Source organism: Protopterus annectens, chromosome 7.part0, assembly GCF_019279795.1.
Source record: "Protopterus annectens isolate FY-2018-M chromosome 7.part0, PAN1.0, whole genome shotgun sequence".
Classification (NCBI taxonomy): domain Eukaryota; kingdom Metazoa; phylum Chordata; order Ceratodontiformes; family Protopteridae; genus Protopterus; species Protopterus annectens.
The window spans coordinates 947,407,156-947,427,155 of record NC_056739.1 but is presented as its reverse complement, the minus strand read 5'-3'; positions in this window follow the sequence as shown (position 1 = coordinate 947,427,155).

Below are 20,000 nucleotides of genomic sequence, written 5' to 3'. Positions count from 1 at the left end.
TATGACTGGAGATGAAATAGTAAGATAACCAAATAGGTCTTTATTTATTAAATTACTCTTAAAGATGTCATTAATTGTCTCATGCACATATTTAATAGTATGTTGTACATTCTGCATAGAAGCGGATATGTAAAAATCATCATTTAACATATTTTCCATTTTCTCTATGTAATCAGACATGTTCATAACAACAATTTTACCCCCTTTATCCGCAGGTCTTACTATAATATCAGGGTTATTTTGTAGTTTCCTGAGACTTAATCTTTCTTTAAATGTTAAATTGTCTCTTTTTCTAGCTGTTTTTTTACTACTGTGATAAATGTGTAACTCTTCTTCAGTAAGTTTCATATAGGCCTCCACTAAAGGATGATTTGATGGTATAAATTCACTTAAATTCTTGAATTTATGCATTTCCTTGTTATTTAAGTTACTATTACAGTCCTTATATATTAATTTAAGCATAATATTTCTACAGAATAATTTAAGATCTAAAATAGTGTCAACTAATTGACTTTGACATCTAGGAATGAAGTTCAGTCCCTTACTAAGTAATGTCATGTCATCATGTGTCAGTATAATATTAGACAAATTGTGGATTAGCGTTTGTTTGTCCACATCTTTTTGAGTGTCTTCTGAGGTACATATTCCTCTGATACCTTCCTCTTCTGTCTCCCCCTGCTCATGAACGTGATCTGTATGGGCCCTTCTCTGTTCTCACTGGCAGGGGAAAAGACAACTGGAGTGGTTCATCAGGGACTAGCCCTTTAGAGTTTATAGTTGTTTTAGGTCTAACTACGACATCACTATTATACTTAGATTGAACTGATTTATTCTTAACAATCTGCACATCTGGGTATAGGTTAGTATCCACAGTTTCACCAGAATGTACAAGATGTATAACATCAACTGAATCTTTACTATGGTCAGTATTAGCAGCATTCACAACATTCTTAGATATATTACTATGCATCAAGTTATTGTCAGTATGAATTACATTAGGATCCATACTAGCTGTGTCTAAATCATGCTCACAAATTTCATCAGCTCTATTAATATTAACCACACAATTTTTACTTGCAGTGTTAGTAAGCAAGTTAACCCTATTTTGTAAGTTCTTTTGAGCAGGTGCATCCTGCTTCTGAGCATTTAAATGCAAAGGATTATTATTATGTTCCATTAATGTATCTATTGCAGACCCTTGGTTGTACCTAGGCCACATAAAGACATGGCCTTTTTTGAAATCATTAATGTCCCTGGTGGTCTTGTGGCGTTTCTGCTGCAAGAGTTTCCTTTCAAAAGCTAAAACGCTGTCCAGTAAATTTTCAAATAATGGCTGCACAATTTCAGCAGGAAAGTCTGTAAACAGCAGTCGCTGTATGGTATTAATGTCTTCTGTTAGTTTTGCCTCTATTGGGCGAAAAAAGTCTATCAGAAGGTTTAAATACTTGCGACTTACCTCTATGTTAAGTCGCTGCCATTCTGCTAAAAGATCCGGATATTCCCTTCCTTGGCTAGGCATCGTGAAAACGCATAAGCCTCTATGAATAATATTACGATCTAAGCAGAACTGAAAGTGCATTCTTTGTGTTTGTAGGCGCTTTAATTTCATAAAGCTTCTTTCAATCTCTTCCATAAGAGTATGCAGTTTATCAGAATCAATGGAGGGATGTATGGCGTCATCATTAGCAGCCTCACTATCGAAAAACCAGGAAGTGTTAGTATTATCTTTCAAATATAGCTGAAATCTTGCTTCTAAGGCTTCGTTTTTTCGGTATTCACATCTTTGATCATCAATTCCACGGTGTTCACCTCTTGGAACATATTCTAGCTCTATATCAGCCATATGTATAAAAGGAATAAATAAATGTCCTGCTCCTGCACACAGAAGTAAATAAAATAGAAATAATCAGAATACAATGTCCACAACTGTGGCAGGTTAGCACGTAGGTTCAGAGAGATGCTGAAAATAATCTTGAACAAAGGTAAACCACAGCGTTAGCAGGAACCAATCACCAAATGAAAAAATCCAAAGGGATATGATGTAAAAACTCCAGCTTTAATCCAAAATAGACAGGAAAACAGACAGGATAAGCGCTTTCGCTATGTAGCTTCTTCAGATCCAACACATACTCAATAAAAGTCTCTGTAATATATACTTCTCTCAGTGCACTAATTAAGTACTTAAGCAATTTATTAATTATAGCTTTTAAAAAGACATTGCATAAAATCATCAAATATATATATATGCTAATTCAAGCACTTGTAAACACATAAAAACATTGCTGAATGAAAATACACAATATGAACATATAAAAAATGAACATATAAAAAATGAACATATAAAAACTCATATTATTTAATATTTCTCCTTTGTCTCAGTTTTGTCAGAATCATGAGTTATAAAGTGCTTAGGCAGTGCATTATGTAGAGTGCCCTTTTTCATATGATACACATGCTCCCTCATTCGATCTCTCAGTGGGCGATTGGTTTTGCCTATGTAGAATGAGGAACATGATTGACAGATAGCTAAATATACGACATGTGATGTCATACAGTCAGCTTGGGCATATATATTAAATGTTGTTTGCAAAGGGCACTCTACATAATGCACTGGCTAAGCACTTTATAACTCATGATTCTGAGCACACATTTTTATTCAAAGTATTGGAAGTTATAGTCCCTAATCCAAGGGGAGGTGATATAAAAACCTATACTGAAGCAAAAGAAACAGAATGGATTATTCTGTTGAAAGCTGATAAAGACCATGGGCTGAATGAAAGAGCTTCAATTAAACCAAAATTGAGACAAAGGAGAAATATTAAATAATATGAGTTTTTATATGTTAATTTTTTTATATGTTCATTTTTTATATGTTCATATTGTGTATTTTCATTCAGCAATGTTTTTATGTGTTTACAAGTGCTTGAATTAGCATATATATATATATATATATATATTTGATGATTTTATGCAATGTCTTTTTAAAAGCTATAATTAATAGATTGCTTAAGTACTTAATTAGTGCACTGAGAGAAGTATATATTACAGAGACTTTTATTGAGTATGTGTTGGATCTGAAGAAGCTACATAGCGAAAGCGCTCATCCTGTCTGTTTTCCTGTCTATTTTGGATTAAAGCTGGAGTTTTTACATCATATCCCTTTGGATTTTTTCATTTGGTGATTGGTTCCTGCTAACGCTGTGGTTTACCTTTGTTCAAGATTATTTTCAACATTTCAATATTTGTTGAACAGTAGGACATATGTCTTAACAGTAGGTTTGATGTAAAACATACCCATTGATTTGTGTGTTTAGATTATTGTTGCAGAAATGGTGGGGGGAGATGTCAATTAACTTGTATATCCTTGCAGTACTCACAACTTGAATGATTATTGCTCTAATCTTTACTCTACAGGTAGTATTACAATACCCTATGGCCTTGGTTTGGGCAGTAGTATTTTTGTACACATTGTATTCTTCAACTGTCTTATAGTCAAATTCTATTTCTTTTATCTGGCTGATCTGTGGAGGGAATGTTTGTTAACACTACCTGACTGTTTCTACTCATATTCGCAGATTCCTAGTTAAAATTATGCATACAACTTACTACCATTCCCAGGATTCGAACTGTGGCTGTATCTGCTAAAAACATAACAATCTGTGTTTCATCAGAGTGAGGCATTGAGAAACTGCTGTCTTTTTTATCACTGTTTTCTGTCTAAGTTTCTCTTGGTTGTACAATCTGACTTTGCAATTACAACAGTCTTATACAGACATTCTAGACATATTTTTATATAGCACAGTGTGGGAAACAGTGGTTAACACAACATTACTATTCAGATATCAGATCTTGGTGAATGCAACATGTCAGGCCATACAATACCAGAGTAAACACAGCCAGTCCAGGATTTAGAACTTTATTGCCAGGCAGTTACACTTTTATTTAAATATGACCTATATGGGACTATTACTGTCATATTGTCTGGTTTATTCAGTGGAAACCATACAAATTTTTTATACTGCCAGGTGACATTTTACTCCTTTATATTTATTTGGTATGACTACTACAAGCAAAATTGTTACTCACCAGCCTCGCGACACAGCCTTTGCAACCTGCTGGCTTGAGCTTCCTGGTTCACAGCCCGCTCAGCTGGAGCTGTAATGGAAACAGAGAAACATTAATGCATACCTATCTATCAGATACACAGGCTGGACTTTGGTAAGCTGTTATTGCTATGAATGCTTACACACTGCTGGGACTTCTCACCTCTGTCTTGCTTCTTGGACCCACTGTACAAAGAGCTCCCTCTTCCTCTGTTTCAAGTCAGCATAGTGGTGCTGGACCTGCTCACCAGTCTGAGGGATACCAGTGGCACTGGTGACATCGCAGGAGAGACTTTCCCAGGCTTCTGATTTATATTGCAAGCCCTGGTACTGGTCCTGCAGCAGTCTCACATCATGTTTTTTAAACAATGACCTTGGATTCCTGTATGCCCCAGCGCTGCACCCGAAAGCGCATGCCCTCTCCGACACTTGCCATACTGCCTACAGCAGGGTGTTGCAACCAGTTATAAGTTGTATTCCCACCTGTGGGGTTAAAATGTGGCCAATTTCCTGCCCTTTGCTGTGATTGGATGATTTTGAATATGCTGAGCTAAGCTAAACTATGGGCAAACCTGCTTAGCTAAGGTTGGCAGTGCTTAAAGGAGCAGGTGCTGAGCACAGCTTACCAGTGCGCACATCTACTTAACTACAGTACTTCCTGCTTAGCATTTATGTTTCAGCAATGCTTTCAGTGCCTCAGCTGAGCTGAGCATAATGTAGCATTATTTACCTTTCATTTTTTGGACTATCATGATGGTGGGTTTCATTCATCATTTAGCATAGCTTATGATATGTATTTTGACCTTCCATAACATTGCCCTATGTGCTTCTCTGACATACTACATTTTGTGTGATTGCATGTATGGGACACTTCTGTTTATGTGGGGGGTTTCACAACTTCAGTACACTTACACCTCACATCTGGCCCTAATACACTAATCTGGTTGGGAAATATAGGTTACTTACTACATAAATATACTAAAATATTACATTTGTGGTGATTTGGGTGGTCACGGTGGTGCAGCAGTTAGAGTTGTCGCCTCACAGCAAGAGATTCGCTGGTTCGATTCTCAGCTGGGGTGCCTTCTGTGTGGAGTCTGCATGTCCTCCCTGTGGTTGCATGGGTTTCCTGTGGGTGCTCCGGTCTCCTCCCACATCCCAAAGTCATGCAGTAGGTGGATTGGACACTCTAAATTAGCCCTAGGTGTGAGTGTGTGCATGTGTGTGCCTTCTGTGGAAGGTTGGGCACCAGGCTGGCAACTTGACACTGTAAATCTCCACTGCCAATCATGAGCAGACAGATGATCCGCTGTGGCGACCCCTAACTGGGAAAAAGCCGAAAGAAGAAGAAGAATTACTTTTGTGGTGATTTCACATACAAAATAGAATTGGTTGGTTGGTTGCTGTGGGGCTAGAACCCTGACTGACTACATGAAATGCATACGTTCTAGCCATTATACTGTTGCACTACTGTGCATGGTGGATGTCTACTGATATTTCACTTCTTGGGCCATTTAAGCTGGCCTAAGCATAGCTAAGCAATGGGCACACCTGCACAGCTATGTGAAAAAAAAACAACATTGCAGACACTTTTTAAATATTGCTCTTACAAACTTAGACAGTTGTTAGAATAACAGGTTTTGCATTCGTATCCATTTTCTGAAGGGTATGATGTCTAAAACTTAGTTCTGTCATTTCTAACTTTATTCTTTAATGATATGCCACTACTTTGGCCATGGCCACTTATTTATTTCACAGCCGTACACTGTATGGCAGGAATCTGGACATTCTCTGGGGATCTCTCCTGTTGGGGGTTTACATTCTGTCAAAAGAGCGAGCTTGCTCTTTTTACATTGCCGTATGGCAATTCTGGTGTGCAGGGGGTGTGTATCTTGTGAGAGCACTGCTCTCAGACATGATCCCTGTGCTCATACATATTTACATGTACGTATTTTAGCACGGCAGCGTGCCTTCATGCATATGCATGGAGCGCTGCTTTTCTGCTCCCATGTAGTCCCTTCCATGCAGGAATAGGCTATTCCTGCACAGAAGTTTGCTGAATCCCAGGGGAAGTGTTTAAACATGTCCCATATTTTTATACCATTTAACTAACTGGCTGTTAGCCATTAATCACATATATAATTTAATTGTACATATTTTTAACCCTTAAATTCAAGTCAACCTTAATATAAAGTCAGTTAACCTATTAAAAACCCTTACACAGAAGCCATTTTAGCTTTTAAAATAGGTTTTACTGACAAATATTAATTCAAATAAGGAAAGGAGTTAGCATTTAATCTAAGTTGACATTTTAGTTCTTTGTTTAACAAAGTTGTCTTCCAACCACCATCCCTAGGGGCCAAATAAAAGCCATCTAAGAGCACAGTAATCCACCATAGGACTAACCAGCTGAAAGGAAGTTTCTGATTCTGATGGTGGACACACCTGTGCCTCTGACCACACCAACCACCAGCCTAGAATCTCCAGTCCTGCTCTGGTACTGATGCAGAACACACCTGCGCTTCTGAAACTAACTACTGTGAAATTGAAAATGGTCTCCCTTCTTATTCAGAAGGAATTAACTAACTTCAAAGCTTAGTACCAAATAGTTATGATGCCACATCCTGCAAAACAAAATTAGATGCACATTAAAGAGATCCAACTCAATGTCACTGGGTCCCTGTCTGCAAAATATTAGTGCTCCACCACCAAGAAACCCAATGCCGACTCAACCAGAGTAAAACTGACAGCAGACTTCTAAACTAATGTATGGGGTGCCAGCAGCCAAATCAAAACAACACCCCGTAACATCTGCTTAATCAACATCAAATTCCTAATGATCCAAGACATAAATTGCTATTGCTCCAAATGTATTACTAAAGAATGCAAAATTCCACACATTGCCCTTACCTTATGTACTACAACCATTAACTCTTTCCATCTCTCACTTCTGCATCCCTGCCAACAAGCTTCCAGGCTGTCCGGATAAAAGCCTGATTCTGTACCCCCTGGTCTCACTGCTGCTCCCTTAGATGTTTAGAAGATAAATGAATGGCCCAACATGATAATCTTATTCCTATCTGCAAGAGAAAAACAAGCAGAAGTCAACTCATACTGCAACAACTCTAAAACAACTCTACTACATTATCTTTTGTATGAAAGAAAGGCACTAGATGCCCATCTCCCAACCCTTTTTATGACCCCAATTAGCCTTCCTTCAAATGCTGATTTAGATGTCCTGCCTATTCTATAAATAAATGAGTGAAATATGTGTCCCCGTCATTACCCTGACTCCTCAAGGCTGTCCTAATAATTCACAGAAAAAGCCCAATGATATTGGTGTATCCTTTTGCTCTTGAAAATTAAATTCATAAATCTACCTGCAAAAAAGTTTCTTCAGTGTTATCCCCCAAGTCATTGGGCACAGCAGTACATTTGTATAGATATGTAAAGCCACTAACTGACCTCTACTACCATGGCCAACGTTAGTTCTTCTTAATCATTTTAATAATCCTGTCTCTTTAATGCAAGCACCACTACCACCCCCCATCTACGGTCACCTAGTAATTCACTCCCCTAAATGATGAATGACCCTACATACATAAAAACAGACAAAGATGTCATAGCACATCTACTTGCTGTAATGTAAAACCCCTTCAACAAAGATGGCAACACATCCTTCCCAGAAGAAACCTACCCCAAACACTCTCTTTTAACATCCTCAATATATATCAATGTTTTGTAAAATCCTTCACACCTGAAAAGGTGGTCAAGGCATATAGCACCGCAAAATGTATCCTGATGTTCTAACAGCCCCACCTAATCCACATCTATAAATAAGTACCTAGACAGCAAATCCACAGACCATTTCGGCCCAACTCCAAGAACCTGCTGCACAAAGTTCCTGAATGCACTCAAGGTTGCGCTATAAGATTCAATTATTGAATTAGTCCAGTATTGCTATATCACACCAAATGCCTGTCTAGAATTTATTGAACCATCCACTCCAGTTCTAGTACTGAAATGTAGACACACCTGTGCCTCTGACCATAGCAACCACCAGCATAGAAACTAGCCTAGAATCTATGCAACCATCCACTCTAGCTCTGGTAATGATGGCGGACACACCTGTGCCTCTTACCACACCAACCACCAGCCTAGAATCTGCAGTCCTGCTCTGGTACTGATGCAAGACACAACTGTGCTTCTGAAACTAACTACTGAAACCTGTGGAATTGAAAATGGTAGAGACTATAAGCAGTAACATTGTACTGCTCTGGGATATTCTTAGCTGAAAATGACAGGTTAGTTTTTAGGCAATGCAGTAGACACCTTCTCAAATAAACTCTACACTACCTTGGATTTTGGTGATTTTAGTTAAGACTTGAACCATGACTAAGTTATCAGGTCTATATTACAAGATTGAAGCTTTACTTAATCAAATATGTAAAGTTTGATCTTGTAATATCAAAACAGTAAAATGTCGAACGGCCAATTTAACCCAGGGAAAAACTTCCCTTGGCTGTTATGTGGAGTTTCCAATTTGCAGCAGTCTCAGAGTTGGTATATTTAGGTGGGGGGGGGTGAAGCCCCCCACTTGATTTTGGATGTAAAGTTTTTTTTTTGTTTTTTTTTTTAATTCGGCCAAAGAAACTGTTTCCCTTGGTTGAATCGGACGTTCAAGATTTTTAGCTGTCGATATTACAAGATCAAGCTTTAGTTATTCAATTAACTAAAGCTTTGAGGTTGCAATATAGATGCTAAGTTATCATAGTGAAAAAACACCCTACTATTCGTCAGCTCCTTTTGTCATACTCTTGTTGTTGCCAAAATGAGCAGGTGCACTAAAAGGGCATTATATTTCTTCTACCCCACCCTCCAAACAACTGGCCAACTTTTGGGAACCCAGTTGCCCCTGAAATACAAACTCACCTTCAGACCACCGACTGCATCTCTTCTGAGGATTGTAGTCCCCTTTCCCAAAAGACACTTCAGTAAAATGACCAAAAAAATCCTCCCAAATAACCATGGTCTCTTTAGCAAGTTTGATAACCTCACATGATGGTACGTGTGCCAGGCTTACAATAAATTAACAAATGACCTGTTAAAGGTTCTCACAGACCAACTGCCTGGCATGCAGAATTCAGTCAACTCACCCCTTCATCATCTTCTTAACCTTCTTTTTTTCCTATCATGTATGCAGTTTTGTCTTTCAATTTGAGTATCTTCCCCTATGGAAAGTAAAATCATCCTAATTTGGCATCCACTTCCAGCCCCAAGAAAATTATTACCTTAATTGACCTCTCTTAATTACCTTGTGCTAGGGGTAGTCCGAACTCAGCATGCAGCTGGATAAAGAAGAAACACACACACACCCTGCTCAGCTGCTAGATTCCCTTCACCCATTAGAATAAATCATCTAAGTAGTTCAGCACTACCAACCTCACCACCCATATCTGCCACAGCCAGTGCTGGGCAGTACAAACACCTACAAAGGCAGCACAAGCCACTGCATATCCCATGGGCATGGTCTTATAAAAACAAAATACTTCAGGTGCATTTCCAGGAAAGGCTCTTAAATATGAAGTCTTGCTTTTAAATGTGAAGTAACTGAAATGCTAACTTGATGTTAAGCTTTGCTGTCAAGGGATCTAAGAAGCCATAAATCACTTAAGCTGCTTAATCCAGTGAAGTGTACTGTACTTTAAAATCCCTCTTATCAATGCAATCATTGAGACACTTTCTGGGAAAGAGAAATTATGAGTAAGTCAAAATTCACTAAAATGAACAGGGGCATTCTAAAGGAATTCAAGGCAGAAGGAGAGAACTCAAATGGTCACAAAATCCTCCCTGACATCACTTCTTTGTCCATCAAAAATGGGCTATATCCTCACCCTGTCTCCCTGACTATCAATAAAGTTCTGCAGACACTCATTGAATGCCTGACCCATGGTTTTATTGCAAAACCCAATGAAAACTCCTATAGGAGATCCTTGGCCACCTCTTTGTTACGGTAATCCCCCAGAGGCCATAGCAAAACTTCTCCTCTGATAAGTTAATGCAAAGGATGCCCCCCACAACAGGGTAAAATTCCTCAGCTGCATGGGTTAAACCCATGCCTTTTCCAACTGCATCCCTTAGTTCTCCAAGTCTGCTATTATCTGGTGCCAGGGGGATACTGACTTCCTTATGGCATTACCTCACTGTGTTGTGCTGGCTACACGGTGGAAGCACAGATGCAAAACCCAGCACACATGTCAAATGCACTTCCCTGCTTTGAAAGCCCAACATGACCTACCCTTGTCTCCTCCATTCAATTATGGCTTTAGCCTGCCTTTCCCTATACTTCACTATATCCAGCCATGTGTCTACATGCCTTCATTCTCACTGGAGGGACTTATCAACTACTTTTAGCTTAGGAAAGCTCTGTCCATACCACAGCCATTCATTATGCCCCTACAAATGGTGGGCCAATCTGGTTGCCACAAAATATACCAACAAGGGCATCTGTTATGAAGTTCATTCCCCAGAAATAACTGTTATGAAATAACACCAAATTGCAGTAGACCTGGTGATGGTCTTAAATCTACCTGCATCTCTCTTACAAAAATCACCAATGTGGCTATCACAGCTTTTATCCCTGTGGCTTCAGCCACCAAAATACTATGTGCCCCCAAATCATCTGTAGAGTCAATTCTCAACTCCATATCTTTATTTCACACTTTCACAGCCATCTTGATGTGCAACATGACAAAAACACCCATATCTCTTGACAAAAAAAATGCATCTCTTGCAAGCCTCTTCTTAGTGTATGTGTGTGTGTGTGTGTGTGTGTGTGTGTATATATATATATATATATATATATATATATATATATACATATATATATATATATATACACTGTATATAGGTATATAGATACGTACATATAGATATAGATGTATATCATCTATATCTATGTCTATGTCTATATCTATATCTATATCTATATCTATATCTATCTGTCTATATAAAACAGTTTTTAAATTAATTCCCTTCCTGACATCTACACAACTGCAATACATGACCAGTGGCAGCTGGTAACTTCAAATGAAAGGGGGGCTGCAGGAGACAGTTGAATGGGTGGGGCCAATGTGGAGGGGTGTAACCAACTAGAAAAGGGTGGAGCTATGCTCAAAACCACAAAAACTGTGACTTTAATTAAGTATGCTGCCCTGGGTGCAAATGTCATCATGAGACTTCAATCAAGACAAAATGAAGTGTAGAAGAAAAAAATGTTTCACTGTATTGGCTACATGACAGCTTACTTAATATCTAGATGGAAACAAAAGGTTGTGAGGCATGAAAAATAAATTACTTTTTAACTAAATTACTGGAATACCAGTCAAAATCAAGTATAAAAAAACAAGCAGCACTCAACTCAAACCACTTCTCCTTGCACTGCAGTTCTAATTATAATTTATATTCATCTTCATAAAAGTAGCAAGTAGCATGCTGAAATTAGCAATCTCTGTGATACCCCCACTTGTAAAAAGGTTTCTTATCCAAAAAAGGCCTGCTGCCTGACAACAACTATCTACTTGTTTCATGGGGAAAACATGGTCAAAGTAAAAAATGAGCAGCAAACAAGAAACAAGCTCAAGATAAATTGCTTAAAGGATTACTGCACAGGTTATGGACCACACATGATAGATTGGCATTCTGTTTAGTTTACTGCTAAAGCCAGCAAAGATGACTGCAAGTCTTCAACAAATGTAGTGAGCTTTTTAAAATACTGTACTCCTGTCATTTATTACAAATACTGCCATATACATTTCAATACCTAAAGCTGATACGTTATCTAGCTATGTAAATATTTTCTGCATGGCAACAACAAAAAGGCTTCCAATGAAATCCAAAAGTTAAGACACACAATGGAAAATAAATATACCAAACCGGAATCCATCTCGAAACAGCAAATTTAATGGAGAGAACAGGTGCAATTCAATGAAAATAAAATGAAATAAGTCTGTGTCGAATTTTATTTCATTTTATTTTCCAAAAAGGCTTCCAATGTTGGTAATTCTTTAACAGTATGTTTATTAAAGCTTACTTGCATCTTACAATCTCAGACAAGTTTATCTGATGGTCATTAAACCATTGCTGCTTAAACACATAGCAACAGGCACTGCAACAAAATGCATTTTCTGAATAATAAGAAGCATAAATCAACAGTATAAAAATATGACAGAAAACCAGAACATTCTGCAAAATCAAGGACAGATGAAAAGGCACAGTTGTACTTGTGTCTACCTTGGATGGGGGATGCTCTGCACACTTACACTGCACAACTGCTCCTTGCCTTGCTTGGAAACATCCATAGTCACTACATGAGGGAGTGGGGTGCAACAAGTATGTCACAATTTGAAATGTCTTTGGCTGACAGTGATGGCCCTGACACATTTGTCATAACTCTCACCCTCAGAGCAAGAAATCTGGGCAAAGCCATAAATAGAAGTGGGAAAAAGGCCCAAAAATAAGGGCAATTTTTAAACATCGCTCTTATAAATTTAGAAAGAAAATAGAATTGTAGGTCTTGCATTAGTATGAATTTTCTGAAGGTAATAAAATCTGAAACTCAAATGTCTGTCATTATTTTCTAACTTCAGTCTTTAATGATTTGCCACTAATTTGCCAGAAAACCACAATTTTATGAAAAATGGACCAAAAATGTGATGTAAAAATATAAAATAGCCACATAATACATCTGGGAACCTGTCAAAGAAGGGACACTTTTTAATATCAGTACTGTTAAGTTGAGAAGCTGACAAAATAAGATAATCTATATTCATTTCTAAAATAAAAGTAATCTATAACTCTGATCATTACAATTATTTATTAATTGTAAGCCCTCCACATTTTCTTCCAAAACTGCCATTTTGTGGAGGGATTATTAGGGGGAGAGCAGCATTTTGAGCCAAAGTTGGGGACAGTTGAGAGGTTTGGATATACCTAATTCTATAAAGTGATTTATTTGCATGTACCTCTCAACCTCTTAACCCAGGAAATCTGGGCAAGGCCAAATATATTGGGGAGAAATACAGACAGTACTAAAAATTTCTGTTGTATAAACTTAGTTGAAAGAATAACAGATCTTGCTTTAGCATGCATTTTTCTGAAGGGTATTAAGTCTGAAATTCAATTACTGTCATTATTTAGTGACTCCATTCCTAAATGATTTGCCAGAAAACCACAAATTTTACGAGGAAAAAAAAACAAAAATAAGAAACAAAGATCTATTCATTCTGTGAAAATCTGGACAGTTGAGAGGTATAGTTCAGCTGGGACTGTCTTTGAATTTGTCGTCCTTCACAAAATCATGGTCAAATGGGGCCTCCCCCTTGCAGCCATTCCAATGTCCCATTACTTGGCTATTTCACCCCATTTACTATAAACACTGTAATGTGCATACTGCTTTACTTCTATGATGATTTGGATTTCATTTAAAAGTTTTATTTTGTATTTTACAGCACAAACACTAATGGACATCTGCTAAACAAAGAAAAGTAGTCTCACAAGGAAAATAGACAGCATTAAAACTTCTCTACCCTTGAAATTCACATTAATTAAAACAGCATTGAAACCCACATTGAAAGAAAATACATCTGGCCAGTGGCAGATAAAGATTAACTTTGGGCTCTTTTCAAATCATAGGCCCCTTGCACATGAAACATACATGTGTTCTTTGATACACCTTCCTGACTGCATTAAATTATATTCCTTGTATAATACAGAACAGTTGTTAGAGGGTGTTTTAAATTTATTGTTTTGAACATGTTTTCAGTAAACAATGAAACAAAATGCATGCACCAATAATAATAAAACTGCCCAATTTAGAACATTTCCATCATAAAAGTCTACTCAAACTTCTATAATCCACCAGTATCTGTAAATATGCGCAATCTCTGCAAAAGTAAAAGTCATCTAAATAATTCCACATTAAAGAGATCTGTAACTAATGAAGAGGTTGCTGCTAGGAAACAACTTTATATTTCATTGTTTCATCTACAAATAAAAGGCCCATTGCCCTTGAGGAATAAATTGCCCATGTTACATTAAAAAAATGATAAGCTAGTAATAATGCAATAGGGAATGGGTGTCAAACTGATAACAGGTTGATAGTTACCAGATATCTCTGCTAAAGAGAACATTCTCAGGACTGAAGCATTTGCCCCCTTTAAAAGTACAACACAATACAGTAATGCATCTACATACTATGGGAATAAAACCCATAGCCTTCTGCATTGAATGCAAGTACACTACCTGTTGTGCTATTAACAATGCAAGCAGACTCACTATAAGCAGCACCAAACTTCTCTTCCCCAGAAGCTCTTAGCTCCTTGTAAAATCCACTCAAAACTCAACTGTATCTCTCAACTTTGCAGTACATGAGCGCAAGAATCTGGAAAAAGCCAAAATTTATTGGGGGGGGGCAAAAGCCCAAAAACCAGGGACACATTTTGAACATTGCTTGTATAACCTTATAATGGGGCATTACACCCAAACACACAGCATACCTAAGTGATTCTTGCTCCAGATGCTGAGTCCCACCCTCCATTCAAAATAAGCTAGTTCCCCATGCAAAAGTCCTGTTTCCTCCATTCAGGCTCTGAGTCCCATTCAAATCAATGTAGCAGCTCCTGTTTCTCAGTGCCAGAATGCCAAGCATGCATGCATGTGCTGCCAATAGAGTGTTCTGGGCATGTACAGACTGCAGACCTTGCAATCTGATCCCCTCCACATATTCTTCTGGCATTTGTAGACTGCTGCCTTCTTTCCAAATCCAGACTGGTTAAATAGCAGTCTGGATTCAAGTTTCCAAGCACGCATGCATGGAGTTCTGGGATTTTTTTTTTTGTACAGCTGGGGGGGGGGGGGCTTCAGTCCTGCAGTCCAATAGCATGAACCGCCACTGCACATGACATAACTCCAAACTCGCATCCATCTAAACATGAAGAGAAAACCTCTGAAGCCAACCACAAGAATTGTCAACAATCCATAATCACAGATCCCATCAAAATTTATTGCTTGGTCATTCAACACTAAGGATGCTGCTGTGACTAACCAGACAACATCTCAGTCTACTGACAACTACTGGCCCTCCTTATCTTCACTTTAAGGCTCTCCAAAGTAAAATAGCCATTTTTGAGGTAATTTGGTATTGCTAAAAGAGTTTTAATATTTATTTAATGTCTTATTTCAATATATATTTAATATATTGATCCCACCTAGCCATTGCCCACACAAAAGAGCTTCAGCCCTCCTTCAGACTCCAATGTGATCAGCAAAAATTGGTGGAAAACAACTCAAATAAGAGGACAAGGAAGCTGAGGTGCAAGGGAGAACACCCGTGTATCCTGGCCCCACAGAGCAACCCCACCAGAGTATAGTCTCACTCTCATTACCACAGAATCTGGGGCACTTCCTGATGCTTGAGATGTGCTGCCAGTTGAGATACAGCAATGACAAGATCAGCTCTACAGAAGAACTCCACCCTTTGCCAGAAGGACAGTTGAATAAAACAACTGTGAGTGGGGACCTCATTTTGCGTGGTGCTTATCGAGCTCCCGGTGCTGTTTTTTATAATTCCTTATCTTTTGACCAACAAGTTTCCATAGTAGTTTGGAATGTTGTCTGTCACAATGTATTTCCAAAGGCAACTCTTCTATATATCAGTGTATTAACACCCCTACCCCAATTTTTCTCATCTCATGTCAGACATGTTTTTGAAAATAATGTTTCTTTTTCATACATATTTGTTGACTCCAAAAGCCTTAGTTATATGGACAAAGTGGCAACCCTTTCCTTGGAGTCAGTCTCGTATAGAGTGTGCCATGGTGATCTGTTTCAAAATTTTTCAGCAATGAAAAATAATGTTCTTTATGTGAGAGTTGCTTACTAAGATCTTTCAAAAATGTTTGATATTATCTCTCATGCATTGATAACTAATTACCTGGAAAAGCATAAAATAAATATTATATTGTTGAATGGATTAAATGTTGGCTTGGCATATATGTTACTGTGTTGTTGTTTAGGGCCATATTTCAAAATGGTGAGAGATTGCTGTAGGCCCTATATTGTTCAACTTTGTATATTCACTGTTGCCTATTAATAACATTTTCTGGCTGACTAAATATATTGATGACATTAAAACCGGAACATGTTTTCATCAGAATCAGCTTATTTACCTTTCAATGCATGTGTCTGAACTATTTGGATCATTAAATAAAATTGGTTTTAATATCAATCCATCTAAAAACGCCATTTTGTATTTTGTTCTTTTCATACCTGAACAACCTTTTTATTTTGAAAATCATGTTATACAGAAGTGGCTGAATACAAAGACTTTGGCATATATAAAAGTTTTAACTTAACATTAAAAAATGCATGCATTGTTAAGACAAAGGCCATGTGTGTCATGGGCCTCCTTTTGAGAAATTCTTTAAACTGATCTGCTGAAGTCTTATAGAATTATTTGGATTGTTTATTATAATTGAATATGAGTAATCATTTGCACATATTCAAGAGGTGACATCTCTATATTAGAAAGTATTCAAAGAACATTTGGTAAATAATTATGGAGAGCAGGAATATCACATATCAGAAATGTTTAGAGACATTCATCATTGGTTACTTGGCAAACAGTGCCTTGCATATCATGCAGTTCAAGATGAAGAAATGTGACTTTGTTCAATATTGAGATTTTGCAATCAGGGTGAAATTCTCATAGGGTAAATTATACCTTTTAAACAGCAAATTGCAGAACCACTGTTAGATCAAGGATTATCGCCCAAATTATAGTCAAACCATGTTACAGACTTGACCTTTACGCAGCATACTAGAAACTATGAAACTATAAAACCCAACCTCCTTGACCTGATATTTTTTCTGGAACTAATATTCCCACACATACCTAGTAAAATGACTTAAACTTTCATGAACATTTAGATAAAGACATTAGAGTGATTGATTACTCTTTCGTTGTATTCCTATCTTCTGCAAGAAGAATATGATACCTTTAACATGATCCTAAATAATTAGATGGGCAACCTCAAATTTTCCTTCAGGTTTTTCTTCTGCTGTCCTTTTCAACAACAGAGGGAACTTTTGAAAATATTTTTTTCTCTAAACTAGCAACTGTCTGTGGACTGATTGCCTAGTTCTTACATATGAAACTTTGAACATATGAATGCTTTCACACATGCAAACACTACACCAGTTTGGTCTGCAAAGAACACCTGCCAAGTTACATGTTTATCTTGATTAGACATTATAATTAAATGAACTATGTAAATGTTACACTGTTAGAAACAGCATGATTTACTTTACTGCATCTGAATGTAATTCTGTCTCCAAATTAATCAGAGTATTCACACACTGAAACATGACAAAAGTATAATAAAAAAGAAACTATAACTATATCATGTGAAATATGAAGTTTAGGTCTATAAGGTTACATTTTGATTTGTAGTGGTGTCTGCTGTCACTCCTGCTCTAAACGGGAACACTATTAGTTGAAAACTTTCAGCATACTTGCCTTAAAAATCATACAAACCTACTAGAAACCCCACCATTGTTAATAATTTGTGTTGATTGTAATGAAAGCTAAAATATTTGATTACCTCATGGTGCTAACATTACATACTTGTAGAGCATGGAGGGCTTTGATTATACTCAAAAATGCCTAAATTAAATCCTAGTTCAGTGCTACTCTAGTGCATTGAATCTGCACTAAAGCACCCATACTGACTGGTAAACAGCAGCAGCAGGACCTGAAACAGCTCTGTTTCGATTCCCGTTTCTACCTGCTGTGTGATAACTTACACACAGCATTTTGAATTAAAATGCTTTCCTTAGACAGGGAATATATAAAGACATCAATCACTCCCACACTTCTTTACCAGCTTTAAAAGCCTTCACAGCACATCACATTTTTTTCAATATTAATTGTTAGTAACTACTAGTACATGGAACAGGCAAAGCTCTTCACATACAAAGAATTATGACTGGATCTCAAATCGTAATAAAATATTATGTGTTCTCTACATGTACGCTAAGATTCACCTTTCAAGCTTTACTCCTGAGGTGACTTTTTTCTTGCACACAAGATATATATATATATATATATATATATATATATATATATATATATATATATATATATATATATATATTACATTCATTGACTCAATCATAATCCTCTATATAAACATTTGAAGAACAACTTATACCATGTAAAGAATTAAATTAAATTAATGTTTTACTTTGACCATTTTCCAGAATGTTGTTATACTGAAAATGATATTTACAGGAAGAAATACATTCTTTCAACTGAATATCACTTTCAGTTCTGAAAAATCAAACTGCTGAGCATAGCAGAGCTTCTGCACTATAAATGTAGCTTCTGAGATCTAATAAAGTACACAGCATATTTTGTTTATCCTGCTGAATAATTTCAGTTCTTAATAAATAAAATGCATTTGCATATGTACATATGTGCTGCATACGTTATGAATTTTTTTCTCTTGCTTTTTGTTTTACCAACATTTACTATAATAAATATTTGCTGAGAATGAATCCCAATTTTAATGAGGTTGCCCATGAGGTTATATGTTTGCAAACTGCATTCTTGCCAAAGGAATAATTTCAGTGTGTGTAATGACACCCATTTACATAATCTCTGCATTATTGCTTAAACTGCCCTTTGGAACATTCTACAAAGTAATACTCTATGAAATATTATCAGCCAAAAGGGATAACATTAAGGGGATTATCAGCTCTGTCTGTTAAAGGTGTAGCATTCTGCTTTATGTCCCCCTTGAGAGGATGACATAGTAATTACTGTGAATGTTCTAACTAATTATCTCAATGGTCCAGTGCATTAGAGATCCATATTTAGCTTCTAAGAAAAGGTTTAAATTAAATGCATCTGAAAGCTATAAAAGGTCAAGTAGAACAGCAATGAGGTATTATTGCCTTCTCTCTTGTGAAATAAAGATGTTGCTCAAAATGGCCATGTGTGATCACAGATGCACTAAACAGCAAATACTAGCTGGTAAACAGAAACATACATCTCTTGAAATTCAGTAATAAAAGGGTGGGTTTATCATTACTATTTTGTTATGACTTACAGAAAGTAACCCCATGTTTACATCATACATCAACTATAGTAAAATACAATAAGAAAGGTTTTGCATTTCCTTGCAATTATCAGCATGGAGCTTTAATACATAGGGTTACAAAATGTCTTACAAAACCATGTTTCCTTCACATCATAATGCAGAGTTGCACTTGAAATTCACATTTGTTTAGAAACAGTTCATGTAATAAACTGTTTATCTTAATACTTCAAACTATCATCAATGCGAATGTAGAATCATTTCATGGCGTGTAATACTAAAACACTGGCAAAATGCCACAAACAAAAATAAGGCTGTTTTGTAAGGAATAAGCCTGTAAGGCCAAATCTGAAACCCAAAATATACTTTTTTGCAAAGCATGGGACATTGCATATAAAGTGCAGTGAATGTTGAGAGTGTAATCTCTAATTCACTGCTTGTAGTTTATTCATGTAACTTAAGTCAGAGCGGTATAATGCTAAAAGGCAAATATGACTGACATCTTGCCAGCTTTTATTTATACCACCTGTTTAGGATGTTGAAGCATGTATTTACTTTCTAATCCTCATGGTAGTGATAGATAAACACTCTGTATTCTGAAATTTAATGAAAGCATATTCTGGCACTATTTGTATTTGAAGGGTTCACTTTTTTCCTAATTTTACAATGTACATTGAAATTTGTACTAATGTTGCACATCATTTTTTACATATTTATTTTTTTAATTTCCAGAAGTACT